The sequence below is a fragment of the Chaetodon auriga genome, chromosome 5, assembly GCF_051107435.1.
Source record: "Chaetodon auriga isolate fChaAug3 chromosome 5, fChaAug3.hap1, whole genome shotgun sequence".
NCBI classification, from domain to species: Eukaryota; Metazoa; Chordata; class Actinopteri; order Chaetodontiformes; family Chaetodontidae; genus Chaetodon; species Chaetodon auriga.
In genome coordinates this window covers 18545214-18561563 of record NC_135078.1, presented here as the reverse complement: position 1 = coordinate 18561563, position 16350 = coordinate 18545214, and the positions used below count along the sequence as shown (strand labels likewise).

The window sequence follows — 16350 nt, the reverse complement described above, 5'->3', positions numbered from 1 at the left end:
CTCTGGATTCTGTTCTTTTTCCTCTCCTCCTCTCATGCACTCTCTCTGCCTCTCAATATCTGTTTTTCTCTCATTCCCTTTTGTCCTGTGCTATACCCCTTGAGTCTGTAATAATTACAGCAGCTAACACAGAAATCAATGAAAGTCAGTGGATGGAGACAGCAATTAATGTGATGTTTTATTGCGTGTGTGTAGGTGGCTGCATGTTTACTTGCGTGTTTACATTAGGCTGTGTGTGTGTCTGTGCGTATCCTCCTGCCTGCATGAAGACAGACATGCCTGCACACACAGTGAATATCTGACAGCAGAAACTCTGTATTTTTAGTCTCAATTCTGTGATTTTCAGCAGAGAGTGTGCGCACCGTCAGCCTTTAGTCTCACTGAGATAAACTAAGATTGGGGGATGGAGTACTCCTACAGGGACGTACTGTTATTGAACTTGTTCTAAAAATTGATAGAGGTTATTACAGAAGCAGGTCCATGGCTACTCAATGACAGAGTGAAAGAAAGGAAGCACTGAATGCAGCATGGAAATGAAATTCCAAATTTTGCTTCACTGGTCTGCATCAAAACTGTTATGATAATACAATAATATCTTCTACATCTTCTACATAAACCTGTTTTGCAGGATAATTTAATAGCTGACTGAAAAGCAGTGTTCCTCTATGGCTCAAAGTTTCCCCTCTATTGTGTGTGGTCAGAAGTGTCGCCTGTGACCACACTGCCAAGTGATGTCACAGTGTACACTGGTACACACTAGAGGACGCTCCTATGTAACCTGCAGCAACGTGGGAAATTAAACCTCTGTGAGACAGAAAAAAAAAGCTGTTTTAGCAAATGACCAGTTCTGTCATTGGATGGGGCGGTCTTGGAAAATTGAATAAAATTATAACACAAATCAAATAATTCAGTGATTAAAGGATGGCGTCTCCAGTGCATCTGGAAACCTGGCTCTCCTAATGAGCAGTGCTCCACTAATGGGACCTTTCCCGTTGTACAGAAGCTGTCCTTTATAATGAGTTAACTCAGAGTTGTTGCTTTATTTCGCCTCCATGCTGGCCCATTACTTGATGTCCTACCATTTCCTGCAACTGTTTTGAGGCACTTCAAATCGTTATTTTCGAAAATGGCCTTAACAAAAGTAGTCCTTGGTTTCCAGTACATTGGATACAATAATTTATTTTGCCATGTTTGTTTAAAACACAGTCTATCTGCTGCATCAGCTACACCATGACAAAGTCTTAAATCTGTTTGTACTGTATAGATATATTGGTTGCAACTTCAGTGCACATATACATTCGCAGCCCCTGCAGCGAGCAATCTTGCAATTTAATTATCCTTCTGCCTCACAGAGACAAGCTTAAAGACTAAAGAAGGCCCTCGTCTTTCCAACATGTTTCACATTCTTTGCTTGATCTAGTGCAGACCAACACAGGAAAACAGCAAGCAGCTAATTTCATCTTCATGTTTTCCTGCTTAAAGTGATTCATTGCTGTGTAACTCAAACAGCTCTAAAGAAAATCTAAAGAAAACACAAAGGCTTGCTTTAGAGTTTGCTGCGGGTTTGCTTTATGTCACTAAAAAGTAAAACAAAAAAAAAAAAAGAACTTCAAAGCAAATACGCAACTCAGTGCTTTAACAATATTTGGAATCTATTCTATAGAATGTTTTTTGTTTGAGTCAGTGTGTGATTTTGGATTCAGTTGATTTTATTTGTACAGCTCCAAAGTGACGCCTGTATGATTTAAACACACTAGCTTGACACTGATTATTCTCGTTCAAGTAACAGATGGACAGTAATGAGCTTCATGGCCTTAGTGATATCCCTCACACCCATTACGAGAAGACTCACCGTAATAATGCAGAGAAGGACGGTAGATGGCCATGTATAGCTGGAAAATAATAGCGCAAACAGGCACATAGCTCAGAGCACATAAATAGATAAAAACTAAAATGCTGTTACATCAGCTGAAAAACAGAGAGATACACACCACAGAATCTGGATTTTAGACAGATACACAATATTAGTACTTTAAGAGGCCTGTAGGAGATTAAAATGCACTTCCAGATTGGCTGAGAGAAATATGGAGGAGAGCACAAAAGCAATTAGGCCAATAGAAATACAAAGAGCAAAGTTGCTAAAGTTAGACAACAGCATTAATCAAAGCACCAAATGCCCCCGTTGAAAGAAAGAGAGAGAAAAAAAGAACTTTTTTAACACATTTTTCATCTGCGTGGTGTGTGTCATGTCTGGCCAGATCTGCGACCTGAAGCTAACCATTAGATAACATCTTCATTTCCAAGATAAAAAGTGGATAAAATAGAAAAACGGAGGATGAATCACTGTAGCTCCCCTGCATTTTGTTTTGAGTAGGAAGCTGCGGGTTCAATTACTGATTTCAGATAAATTAGGGGGACGCAGTAAGGGGAGGACGAGAAGAAGGCGGCATATATAAATAGTTTTGGTGGCGGGATATCTGGTTAGAAGTGACCCCTCACCAAACTCTCAGCACGTTTCATTTCTCATTCCTCTCCTCCTCCTCCTCCTTCTTGGTATCCTTTAGCTGTTTTTAACTTTGTCTTCACTACTTTGATTCTCAGTGGAAAGCTTCTTCTTTCCCCCTTGAATCTTCTGACCTCTTTCTCTCACCCCTTCCCCCTCTTTACTGCCCTCTTTTTTCTGTTCCTGTTGTTTTGGTCTTTTTTTCCTTCCTATCCTTTTTTCATCATCTTCCCATTTCCTACTCCTTCCTTTCCTATATCCACTTCTCTACCCCTTTGCTCTGGCCAGTATGGAGGTGTTTTCTCATCCATCCTCTCCTTTCTCTCGTCCCCCCCTCGTCTCCCTCCATCTCTCACTCTCTCTCCACTGTCCTCTCATTTTCATGCAGCTCGCTGGGCAGCTATGCTCTGCGTCTTTATCTCTGTCTGTGGGAGAGGAGGCGGCCTAGAGCCAGCAACTAATGGACTTTTGGAAAACACAGACAACCATGCATCACAGTCCGGAGAACTAGGGGGAGAGGGAGGAAGGATTTGGAGTAAAGCCGAGGGGAGAATGGTTTCAGAGAGAGATGGAAGAAAACGTACAAGGGAGAGAGTGGTAGTGAAGGAAAAAATTAAAGTCAGAGGTTCCTCTAAAGTAGCACAGGGAAAAGAAAGAGTGGGAGAGAAAAGTCCTAATGTCTGTGGGAGCTGTAATCAATAATGAGATCTGTAACCCATTCTCACTCGTTGAAAGATGTAACACGGCACAACGCTTCCCATTATTTGTCCTCGTCGGCCAGCCTTGGCATAGTCATGCAAACTGGAAAGAAGTTCGCAGACGCAGTAATATTCAGTGTTTCTGCATGTGGCTGAAAAGCCAGAAACAAATTGATATGGCAGCAAGAAATATTGCTAGAAATGAGGCAGAAGTTTGTGAGTGAAAAAGAGTAATCTCACAATTCAAAATAGATTTGAGATGGAAAAATAGAACACACATTTTGTACATAAATGCAGCGCCAGGGGGGTGTCATTGAGAAAAAAAGAGTAATTTGTGCTATCTCTGCAGCACTGATGGCTAACAAGACGTGCCGTTTGACAAAAACTGTATTATTTTTGGAAGTTTTGTGATTCTTGGGTACTGTGTCATTTCCTTTTATTTATTTATTTATTTATTTATTGTTTTTTTTACTTGCTCTTCCCTGTGCTGATATCAGACAGTGGCTCTGTTATTTTGAATTGATTGAGCGAATTGAGCGATGACGTTGTATTAATGTTACCTGTTAATATTGACCCAGTAACTGCGCCCTGCTTAACTTTAAGTGTCTACGAAACCCAGCTGTGAGATTCAGGCATCAGGTAGTTGGCTCATGACAGACATTCAGATAGCGGCTACAGGCTACAGTATCGTCTCATCTAATTCGTGTTTGTTTTTATTATTTTGAAACAACTTGTTTCACTCATTCAGTCACAGTGGTAACAACTGCTCATGTGACCGTGCGCAAAAGCCAACTCAGCTGTGCGTAAAAGAGCTTACCAGTCAATAGAGTGCAGTAAAAAATACTGCAGCGCTCAAGTCTTTCCATGCCCAGTTGACTCATTCAGTGGCTGTGATAATTTTTTATCAAGAGGGTCTTTATTGAAACGATGTGCCAAATTATAAATATATTACAGTTGAGATATTGAGTGGAAAGCTTTGCATTTTTCTTCTGCATTAAGAGGAGAGCCCAAATAGATTATGAGTAATGTTTGTGAGGGTCTTGCTGAGAGTTAATTTGAGGGTGGATGGGGGTGGATGCATCTCACTTGTTAGCAAAATGACAAAAGTGCAACCCCTGTTCATCTGCCCAAAGGTTTGCACAAGTTCAAACTTCTGGCTCCCATCATGCCTCTGAAATATCTGCAGCCTCACTGTGCTGTGTGTTGAGAAATCCATGGCGCTGTCCGTGGTGCTGAAGTTGCAGACAGATTTGTAAGTGAGTTTTTGTTTTGGATCCATATATATTCTCTGAACTATACACTATGAATACTCAATTCTATACAATATTGTAGCCTGTATACCCTATAGTGTCACCTTCATCTTCAAAGTGACAGGCAGCAACGTATCATCACAGGAAACTGGAGGATCATAGAGACACACGGCTGTCTGTCGCATTCTGATAATATTCCTATGATCAGTCACCAACATCTGCTGTCTGAAAATACAATCCAGGCCAAGCCTATACCTTAACTCTATATGTTATCCACATCATCATCTTTGCCTGTGTGAAGTATTTTCTAGTTCTATAAAAATGTGGACCTCTGTGGCACCAATGCTACCTCCCAAAAAACTTGAAAGTAGCTCCTGAAAATTTGTGTGATCCATGGGGGTATAATCAAATTGATGAATATTATTATTAGAAACTCATCAAGAAATTAATGATTTGCAGTCAGTGTGCCCTGAGGAAGAAAAGAAATGCCTAGAGAGCCTAAATAGAACAGCTTTTTCATGGGGTGAGCACTGCTCATACTGCACCACATCTCCAAAACGTCTCTTATAAGCCCAACAGACTTCAGCTCCCGGTAACACGACCTCTGGCCATCTAAAGAGAACAAAGGGCTTTTAACGTTGTTTTATCTTAGCTAATCACACAACATGGTGACATCCATTTTGTGGTTCTTTATTTTTGACCAATTCTCTCTCTCTCCAACACTGCACTGAATAGCTGTTTTCCATAATGACACAAATACCAGGCAGCTTCATTTGAAAGGCACCTCCAGAGAGAGAAAAGGAGAGGGAAGACTGTTGTAGCTTTAGGCTGAGCAGCTGGAATAATGTCTGGTGTCAAGGTCACACTTCAAGTTGGGTAGAATCTGAAGCATGCATGTGAGTGCAGACACACATACACACACACACACACACACACACACACACACACACATGCAGGGACTTGCCCGGTAGTTACAGCAGAGATGTGGACATTGAAATGTGTCTGGAATGACCAAGTGCAGACCTTCAATGCAAACTCATTCCCAGCCTCACAGCAGAGTCCATCAAACTGCAAGGCATGCGTCTGTGAGTGTACCTACAACCTGCGATGGCAGAAACTATCATTTGCAGCAACAATGTTAAGATTCAGCTCAGGTCTGACTTGAACTCCGAGGCAGGTTTCTGTGAACCGTGTGTTTCACTAAATGATTTCTGGGTAATCTGGTGTCTGATCTCTCCTTTCTTTCTGACAGGTGTTTGTTTTGCCTGAATGAGTAAATACAGAGAAAATGTCCATTCGGTCTCACTCTTTGCATGTTTACATACACAAGAGTGACTGGATGACGTTGAGGGGTCAGTGTTAACAATTCCACTGGTTTGGACGGACCATGGTGGATAATGGATGGCCAAGCAGCATTACAATAGCAGATGCTTTAAAATTTGGACAAATTTATAGGACCAAGGGGACCGTATGATCTGGAAGATTCATTTTAGCAAACACCAGCTGTTCATTAATTTTGTGTGAGTGCAGCTATGGAGCCACTCGCATTAACTGAACTGTTGTGAAATATTGGCAGTGTGTCAGTCAGCCTGAAAGTGAGGTTCTCCTTTCTGATGTCTGATCAACTGTGGCAGACTTATTGACATTCATTTAATTTGACCGTATTTTCAGATCCGACAGGTGAAATTTCTCCTGGAATTCAAATTATTCTGGGATAAATAGCAACGTTGAGGAAAAAAAATCACTCCATTTAATTACCCTTGGGAGTAGACGGAGCTGCAGTGACTGATGGTGTGAGAGCACTTGTGCACCTAAATCTGTTGCTGGAAAAGCATCTGAGTGTATCAGTCATCATTTTCTCTCGTTGCCTTCATTTCTTTCCCTGGATTCCAATTAAAACTCCTCCGAATCAGACTGTTGCTTCAACATTAACATATGCAAGGCTTTTTTAATGTACAAGTGATGCGCTAACCTAAAGCTTCAACGGAAATTCAGCCTAACAAAGCAACTTTTGGTGCACACACAGAATCCGACTGCAATATGTGCCAGTGTTTTCCCTAGCAATTATTCCTTGGTGGCGTGGAAGGCCTGCACTGAGACCATTTGCCGCCAAAAGGCACCACTCAACCATTGCTAATGAACTTAATTTAGGAGAACTAGCAGCTTCTCAGTTGTGGGTTGAACACTGCAGCCCACATTTAATCAGGCCTTTATATTCTCGAAACTGCTTTGGCAGCTAAGATGTTAAACTGGCAGAAGACATCCAGGATCCTGTTTTCTATCTGAGTGTTCACCACGGTGTCGTTAAAGCGCCGCACTGTGCTTTTAGCAGTGGTGAAAGAAGTATTCAGATCCTTTGCTTCAGTAAAAGTACAACGTTATTTGTGTGTATTGTATATTGGTTATTTTGTATTTTTTGCACTTCTTAGCTTATTATGTTTAAAAAGTCAAATTCAAGTTGTATGTGCACATACTTGGCCAAGTTCTGATTCTTCTGATACCACGCTGTAAAATGACTCCATTACAGGTGAACGGCCTGCATTCCAGCTTTATAAAAAGTGCATAAGAATTATTAGCAAAATTCACTTATAGTATGACAAGTAAAAGTACTCATTTTGCAGTAAAATTGTCCCTTTTTCTGTCCATCCATCCATCCATTTCCACCCACTTTTTCTGTTTTTTTTAAATTATATATAGAGTATATTTTGTTTTAATTAATATTACTGCTACATCAATGCATATGTTACATTTTGCTGCTGAAGATGTTGAAGGTTGAGTTCATTTTAGCTACTTTACTTGTTGGACAGTTAAATCTAAGGCAGTGCATCATATCTGTAAAGTCGTCATGTCATTAGCTTTACTGTCCTGTGAGAACCACATATCTCTAAAAAGTCAACAAGCTCATAAAAGCAGTTCCTGTTTTCATCTTTGTGGAAATGCAGTTTCTAGCTAATCCAACATGGGGCTTTATACAGATTATTTATCTTAAGAAGCAAGAGAATCTTTTCAATTCATTTAGGATCTGTGCCCTCCAAATCAGGAGCAAACCTTTTCTAACAGTGGATGATTTCATGTATGGATGCTGATCTTTCTCCCAAACAAGGGTGAAATTGTGAAATTGAGGTGGTTAACACGATGAGACCTGCAGATGACCAACGTTCCACAAGGAGAGAAAGGGTTTAAGTCAAGTGCAGTGATTGCTGAGACGTGATTAACTGTGGCAGTGAAGGGAGCCGCAAAGCAAAAAGTTTTAATTAACTCGCATTCTTTCTGACACTTACCGGTGAAATTTGGAGAGTTACCAGAGTGCAGACATTTGCAAGCTGCCAAATGAGGTTCCTCCGCAGGGTGTCTGGAGTCATTCAGGCTGAGGTGCTCAATAATCAGGGGCGACCTTAAAGCCAGTTACCAGGTCCTCCACATTGAGAGGAGCAAGGTGGCAGACACGGATCACACATTTAGTGTGTCCGTCAGGCTCGATCGAGTGGATGGAGACAAAGTGGCAGACCAGTTGAAGTAGGACCTGCTCATTGATGAGTGGATGAAAAATGCAGGGATGGACACAGACATTTTGCGCTAGCTATTCTGCCTGGTCGACCTTAAAGGGTCGCGCCGTGTTTCCCTGGTGCTGAATTGTTCCTTTTTTTCAGAAGTTGATTTCGAGCATTGTGTTTTTCACTGTAACATCACAAGTACGGCAGAGAGGAATCAGAAAAACCTAGTTTTCACATACAGTATGGTTGTGGAGAGAGCATGCGGTGTCTGAGAGTGTCTTAGTTTCTCTTTTCTACACAGAGAAGATAAGAGAGAAAGCTCGAAAAACACATTTATACAGTCACAAATGAACTGGCACTGCAGTGAGAGGTGGAGATGGAAAGCTCCCTGGACCACTTTCATTTCTGTATTTCAACCTGAAACCAATCACGTGTAAAGGCTGCATGCAAATAGAGGTGCTGTGTTTGCGGTCTGTGCAGAGATTGTGGGCACCCTCACAGCCTTGTGTTTAATGTTTTGAAGGTCACTTTTTGTGGTAATAATGTTGAATTTTCCAGGTGTTAGTAATGAGCTTATTGATATGCTTATGACTCTGAGATGAAGCCATACAGAGACTTGCACATTCAGCTTATCTGCAGGGCTCAACATGTTCTGTATTTATTTATTTATTCATTTTTTTTTTCACATTTAACTTGCGCTCACGTCTGTCTCACTCTGTCGCCGTCTGTGTTTGTCATGGACAGATTTCGCTCCTCTTTCCATCTCTCTCTCTTTCAAGCTGCTTCTGTTCCCCGTAGCGTTCTTCTGCTTGGCCGTCCTGCTGTGCAGCGATCTTGACGATGTTGATTCTTTTGTCTTTTTGTCTTGGTTTTTTTTTTTTTTTTTTAAGAAGAGATCAAAGAAGCAAAGAAAATGAAATGCAAAATAAAAGTGCTCATTTTGCATGTGTTTGCCAGCCTTGGTATTTCAAAAGTTTTGCTCTTGCTTTGTTCATGTTTTGGTTTGTTTGTTTTACTTATAATAGAAAAGACTCATTTGTTTGAGGCCAAATGTTAGGTCACAGATCAGCTGTTTCCCCTCAGACAGAGACACTTTCACAAAGACTTCTCTATGAGTCTGCATCTTTGTTGCTTTGTCTGCTTGTTTGCTTGGCTGTCTCTCTCAATCTCGTTCCTTTTCCAGACTAAAAGAAAAACTGAGGAAGCTAAAAGCTAAGAAAGCCGTGGACCAGAGCCATAATCTAAGATGTACAACAACTACACATCCCTTCTTCACTAATTCAGGAAAAGCTCCAACTTTGTCTTAGTGTGTTAGATGAAAATCCATCTTTAATGTAAGTTAAATTATCAATTATAGTAATGGAGCAATATAAAGCCTCGCCTCGTCCCCCATGTGCCAACATTTTGTCATTTAATGACAGATTATGCTCGGACTTTGTTTGTTTTTGCTTAATAAACAGCACCTGTGCCACATTGTTCTTGACCTTGTAGCCCCCTTCAATGCGAGATTGAATCCTGTGTCACAGTCGTTCAGCCGTCTTGGAAAACTTCCCAGTGCAACATCCATCTGAAGCTTTTCTGCCCCAGTTGTCCTCGTCTGAACAACAAATGCTGGTTGCACATGACACAGCTGAGTGACTTCAATCCAGCTGTGATTTGCTCCCGTCTCTCCCATGGTGATTAGTTGTACCAATGTATTTTTAGCCTTTCAACCAGAGGAGGAGTAAATTATTGTCCATATTTATTGAAATGCCCTTTTTATTATGTGCCTGGGGTACAGCAACAATGCATATCAGATAAGCTGCTTCATACAGAATAGATCGAGCTGGAATATTATTGCCCTGTGGGAGGACTTTAGTTCACAGACAAGGTTTTCAATAAAAGCACACAATACTTCTAAGAAAAAAAAAAACATAATAAAAACAACTCATCACAACAAATGCCAGATTCATATGTTTTCAGGTAGACAAAATCTTGCAATGCAATTAAAATTTGCTCTAAAGTGCGAAATAGACGGTTTAACACAGGGGAGGGCTGAAACATAATTTTGTTGCAAAATTAGAAAATATAATTGGAGATAAATTAATCCTGCTGCTTTTCATCCTCAACATATATTCAGTTTCCTCAAGCTTGCAAATCCCAATTACACCTATGACCTGCAGTGACCTCCTGGGGTTGCATGGATACGTTGTGTTCAAATGGAGGTCCTGGTCTGAGCACACAGACGTATGAAGACATAATTAAATACAGGTCATGTGATTTTTACCAGCCACCCAGCTGGCAGCTTCTTTTGCAATATGTTCAATTTTTTGCTAAAATATTTCGAATATTTTATTTCAACACAGAGCAGAAATCTTTGCGCTATTATTAAACAGTACTTCAGGTCATGTAAAACAGAGTACAGGATAATAAATGTGATCCGTAGCTTCACAAGCTTTGTGCTGTCTTTATTTTGGACTGCGAGGCTCCAGCTGTGGCTGCTGTGTTGCTGGGCAATGGGACACAAGCAGGGCAGGTACGCAGGAAGTGCACATCTTTTGTGTGTGTGTGTGTGTGTGCAAGAGAACTGATTAAGAAAACAAGTGCACAAGACCAAAAAAAAAAGAGGAATGATTCATACTTTTGAGAGGCAAGCAAATGTAACACAAGACTTCATTATGAAATATACAGTTGAACAAAGAGAAGATGAAAAGGAAACAGAGAGAAATAATAATTTTTCTGCCAGATCCTATTAAGGGTGGCATCTTAGTTTTGGCTCACTGATCCGTCTCGGATGATCCGTCTCTCCAACATCTGTCTCCAATTACTCCTCTCCTCTCCACTATCACATCTCTCATCGGCTTAACGGGGTCTGAGCAAAGATTTGCATACAGCGTGGCAATAGGCGATTAATTTCTTTTTATTTTGCTCCCTCTTCCTGAAGAAACAAAGAGGACTAATGACAGCTGAGGATAATTAAATAACAGAGAAAACAGAGGAGAGGGAGTGAAGAAGTTGTCATATTGCATCTCAGGGGATGGAGGTGACTGTTGCCACAAGAGCAAGCAGTCGGACAGAACGCCTCATGAGGGATTCATGCCACCTGCGTGCCGGGCGTTCATCATCTGAGATCTGGCCGTCAGGGTTTTTTTTTTTTTTGTTTTGTTTTGTGCTTCTCTGTGGAGGGAAATAATTGATCGCTGATCATGAGGGAATGGCAAGTAAAGCAATTTTGACTGTGGTATGTGAGAGGATAGAGCTGCTGCTGTGTGCTCAACTCCAAACTCCAAAATAAAGATGGAAATAAAGGATAATGCAATAATTCAAAAATAATGTTAATATTTCTGCAATATACAGTCACATAAAGTAAATGTAAAGTGGCAGCTATGCGTATTCACTCGATCCTCTTTCAGTGAGACAGTGATATTTCCATTTATTTCATTTCATACCATGGTTGGTAGTGTAACACTCCCGTACACATTCTCATGCATTTCAAGAGAAACTGTCCTGAAACAACCTTCCTCACGTACTCTGATGCAGTATGATGGGATGGAGAGGTGCTGTCTCTCTCTTCTATGCCAAGCAACTAATCTTATCTTTATTCAGAACTTCTCATATTTGCAGGAAGCCAGCTGACGCAGACTGAGGGGGAATATTTGGCTGGGGAGCAGCCTCTCATTGTAACGCTCTCTGATTTGTCAAATGAGGCCCAAACAAAAAGGCGGCACAGAGCATGTGGGGGGGGGGCAGGGAGGGAACGAGCCAAGAGACAGAGCTAGCTGGCTTAACAAAAGCATTTGTAGGTCTGCGAGGCAGTGGTTTGTGTGTGTGTGTGTGTGTGTGTGTGTGTGTGTGTGTGTGTGTGTGTGTGTGTGTGTGTGAGAGAGAGAGAGAGAGAGAGAGAGAGAGAGATAGACTGAGAGGGACAGATAGTGAGGGGGAGGGAGAGAGACTATCAGTAATGTTTATAAATTGGGACAAGCTCCAGATCTTTGCTGCTTGTGGCCTGAGATGTAAAGATAGTTGAAGTAGATGTGAGCTTGTCTCTGGGCTGTTGCTTTCTTTCTCCCCGTGTCAGTCTCACATCAACCTCTCTTTCTCGTTTCTCAAAATCAAACAAATCAAAGTCAAAGGAGAGTGATGCAAGAAAACACATGTAGAGTTGTGCAGTGAGTGCAGGGTGTGAGAAAACAGTTTAGAGCCAATAGAAATGATATGTAGAGAGACAGAAGAGAGAGACTTGGCAGGAAAAGATATAGATATATAGAATAATGTAAACCCTGAAATTATACCATCTTATATCCTGCAGTGAAACAGTAACTCTGGACGTCGTAAAGTCTCCCACATGTGATTTACAAGCCCAACACTCGTTCCTGTGATGTGAAATATTTTCATGTTTGGAGGGTGATTTAACAGCCTTCTTGCTCCCTGAGCTTCTTTTGGTTATCTCTGTACTGTGCTGTTTACTCCCCCTGACATTTTGTTCTCGGGATTGTACTTTACTGAAATGTGTTAATGAAGGGGGCAAAACAGTTCTCCCAGCTAACGAGCTTGCTAACTGGTTGGCATAGTTGCTCAGTTTGTTCACCGATTATTGAAAACATGTGCACAGTATGTACCATCGACTCCTCTCAAACAACTCTCTGCAAACCATTCCTCTTTTGTGGAGCTGGTTGTACTAAAGAAAATGGTGACACACAGTCACAGCTTCCTTTGTTTTGGACTCTCCGGTTCCCTTAACGGTCAGCACTGTAAAGATGACTTGCTTTTGGTCAACAGCACAAATTCTTGGCTCACCAAAGTTGAACTCAACATTAAGGATCAGGGTGGATTTACTTTGCCCTGTCATTTTAAATGCTTCTGTGAAGAAGTCAGGTCACACTGGGCATAAAAATGTCTTTAATGACTTTAAACTCAAAGTCAACAATGGTTATTTTAAACATGACCCCAAACTAAACATGACCAAGTGGTTTGACTTCCTTAAAATCAAAAAACCTTCATGTGTTTTGGTGCTTTCTGCACAACATCCAAACTTGCCTGTCTTGACACATGAGTACCATGTTCAGATATGCAATATGAAACACCACAGCTACAATCAATTTATTATGCCACACTTAAAAAGTTCTTTACAGATTCTAATCTCCAGCCCTGATCAAAGCAGTTTTTGTTCTGTTTAAATCTGATTATTTCACTCAGAGATTTAAAAGTAATGAATATGGACTGTTGTTTGCTGCGAGGATAAAGATGTGCAGCTATCAACAAATCCATGTGTGATACGCATGAATAGCAACTGGCAAAAATGTCCGTCTTTATTCTGGCCATGAGTCTTCATCTAGTGTTTTGCAGCCACTTCATCAGTGTATTCCCACTGGAAAGAACAAAGCGCAGAACCTCCCATGTGTAATACATTTCACATCCATTGCTTAAAGGCTAAATACTGAACATTTGAGACACTGACTTCACGCTAGGGGACGATTTGTTATGTGCCACTTTAAAAGTGTTTGTAATCTAAGATGTCATTTATGGATGAGGAAAAATACAGTTTTTGATAAATTTGAGTTTAAACTTAGAGCAAGATGAAGAATCTGCTATTCCTTTTGCATGTTGGGCGCCCTTGAAGGGATCTTTCTGAGAGAGGGGAGGAGGGAGAAATAGACAGAGTTAGACAGAGAGGAGAGAGTGGACTCTGGAGTTTTGAAGTTTAAGCAGGCTCGACTCTGAAGCCAAACTGTTTGAACTGTGGATGAGATAGACAGACCTCTTGAAACCCACCAAGATGCTCATTGGGGTGGTTCTGTAATATATTTGAAAAGCATCGTCTGGAGAGAGATTTATAAGTCATACTGCGTATGAGTTCACTTCAAGGAGTATGTATATATGTGCAGGTGGCTTCAGTGAAGCACTCCTCACCCTTCAACTTTTAGTTATTCATTCATTTTTGGTCGAGTGGGCCGATCAAGAAGGAAGTGGACTGACTGGACCTCATTTGGAAATGTTTTTTCTGTTATTCAGACTCTGAACAACCTTGTTGATCCAAAGTTACTGCTGATAAAAATGAAGAATCCTTGAGAGTAGTGTAGCCTTCTTTAAATGAAAATGCTACTGAAATTAGGTCCTTTTTTACTGTTTTTTCTGTCACTTTAGCTTTTGAAAGAATTTTTACATCAAGATCTTCCTTTTAAAGCCTGCCGTGGTCCAAACATATCTCCTATGAATATTGTTCACACCTTGAATTTAAGGGTGAGGGTTAAGGGTTGAGGCTAGTTATAATGGAGATATGAAAAATTCATTGCTGTGTGATCCACAAGACAATAATATCAATGTTGTAGGAGACAGGGTTGCTGACCGTGATTCTGATTTATTTGCTGAGCAGCTTTTTTACTCGACCATTGACATTTTCAAGTGTCTTAATTTGAAAGTTGTCAAAATTTTCTTTTCCAGGGCTTTGAACTACCAACAAATTAATACAGACAAAATGAAACATATTTTAGACATTTGTGTTTGGATGTTGTGTTTGAATTCCCTAATGTCAAAGTTGTCGTTGTGCATTATATCACAGTATTTGCTTCTTCTTCTTACCGTTGTATCGTTGCCGTGGTGTACGAATTTCCAACTTAAAGTTAATAATTTAAGTACCTTTTTTCCGCTTTATTCTGGTTATTCTGATAAATTTCCACATCGACCGTTTTCAAATGATGCTGTACAACATGTTAACATTCTAGTCGCTGCCCTGTTTGGACTGGATTATTCAGGGCTAGTAATAGAAGAAAATGATGAATAATTAATTTCTTTTTAACTATTCCCCATTTCCTGTTTTCCGTCCGTTTTGCCTGGGAAAGAAAAAAAATCACAGATCGGAGCTGCAGCAAAAATATTTCAGGCTCATGGTTCAGTGGTGTTATGGCTTCATTAAGGCAGCTCAGCCATCACAAAAACTGATAAACAAGACACACATAAGGTAAACAATGAAACAGAATTAGACTCATCCTCCCTCCCTCACCCATGGAAGGAGCGAGTGATAGAAAAAAGAGGAAGGACAATGAAGAGAGACGCTGAGGTGGCTTTAATTTAGAGATTATGGATCATACTACGTCGTCCGTGTCACATTCATGAGGGAGATAAACAAGATCCAATGCATTGGTTAGTATTCATCAGTGGATGTTTGATGGTGTGTGAGTGTGTGGTCTGGCAGGAGGCATGTTTGCCTGTAATTGTGTGTGTCTTTGTGTGTCTGATTGTGATTGTTGCCAATCAGTGTGTGTGAGTGTGCGTGAGGAAGAGAGCTTCTGATAATTACCTTGATGTGACTAAAATCACAACCCTGGACACGGGAGACAAGTAAAGGTGTGTGTGTCTGTGTGTGTGAGTGTGTGTGTGTTCTATGGACTTATTTGACACGTAGCAGTGAGGTAAACATTGCATGCATGTTCTGTACGTACTGCATGTGCGTGATAACCTAATCTCAAAGCGCGCACATGTTCAAGCAGATGAAGACCTCAGAGTGAACAAATTTAATGAACAGCTCACTTGAGAAAAGGCCTGCAAGCGACAACCACGGTTATTATTTGCATGACTCAAAGATTTGATAGCAATGTTCAAATGCACCTGGAAATCAATGTGCTAAAAGGTCTCTCGATGCTGTCTAATGATATTGTGCAAGTGTGCAAGGGAGTGCAATAACTCATCTGTTGTCCCCCATTTGAGAGGGGGTCTTATGAAACTCTAAAATGCTACTTAAAAGGTTGTGTTTAGCACCAAAAATACCTCATGAGCATAGCCCACTGGTGGGCTGTATTCATAAAGAGTCTTTTTGGAGTTGTTGATTGAGGCTTTTGTTTGAGGGTTGAGCACAGTGAGAGACAGGCTGTTCTCTTCTATTGTTGGACATCCCCTCCTCTGAGAAAGAGCTTCCCTTTTTAGATTTGATTAGCGCACCAGATGCAATAGCCGGCTATTGAGCAGGGGAAAAAAGACATTTGTTTAAAGTCATTCATCTCTGCTGAGACAAAAGTTTTCAAATGTTTTGTGTGTGTCTGTGTGGGTTGACCTTAAGAAACTCAGAGCCAGAACTAATAATGTTTTCTGTGTGCACTGTCTGTCGCACAGAGAGCAACTTTTTGTGATAAGATCCTAAAATTGCAACATAACAAGAATTTATGAAGTAGACAGTTGCCTGAATGAAATGTGTGACGAAATGTGCCTCATTAGCAAGCATAGGTCGCATTGTGCCTCGAGAAACCAGAGCATAATAAGGGCAAAGATTGTGGACATGGGTTCTGAGGATGGTGTTGAGCTGTGATGATCAGACCCTCCATCCAGCTTCTTACTGCCAGTGGTCCTTCCTCAATCACAAACCTCCAGTGACACATGAAATCTCCTCATGCAGGTAATACAGCCTTGAAGCCCAAATCACCAACTCAGTATCT

General features: G+C 40.8%; 1 protein-coding gene across 4 annotated transcripts in view; it reads left to right on the top strand.

Annotated features, from left to right (window-relative positions):
• grid2 (glutamate receptor, ionotropic, delta 2) overlaps nucleotides 1-16350 on the top strand; it is a 468077-nt gene that overhangs the window by 416821 nt on the left and 34906 nt on the right. The window lies entirely within an intron of this gene.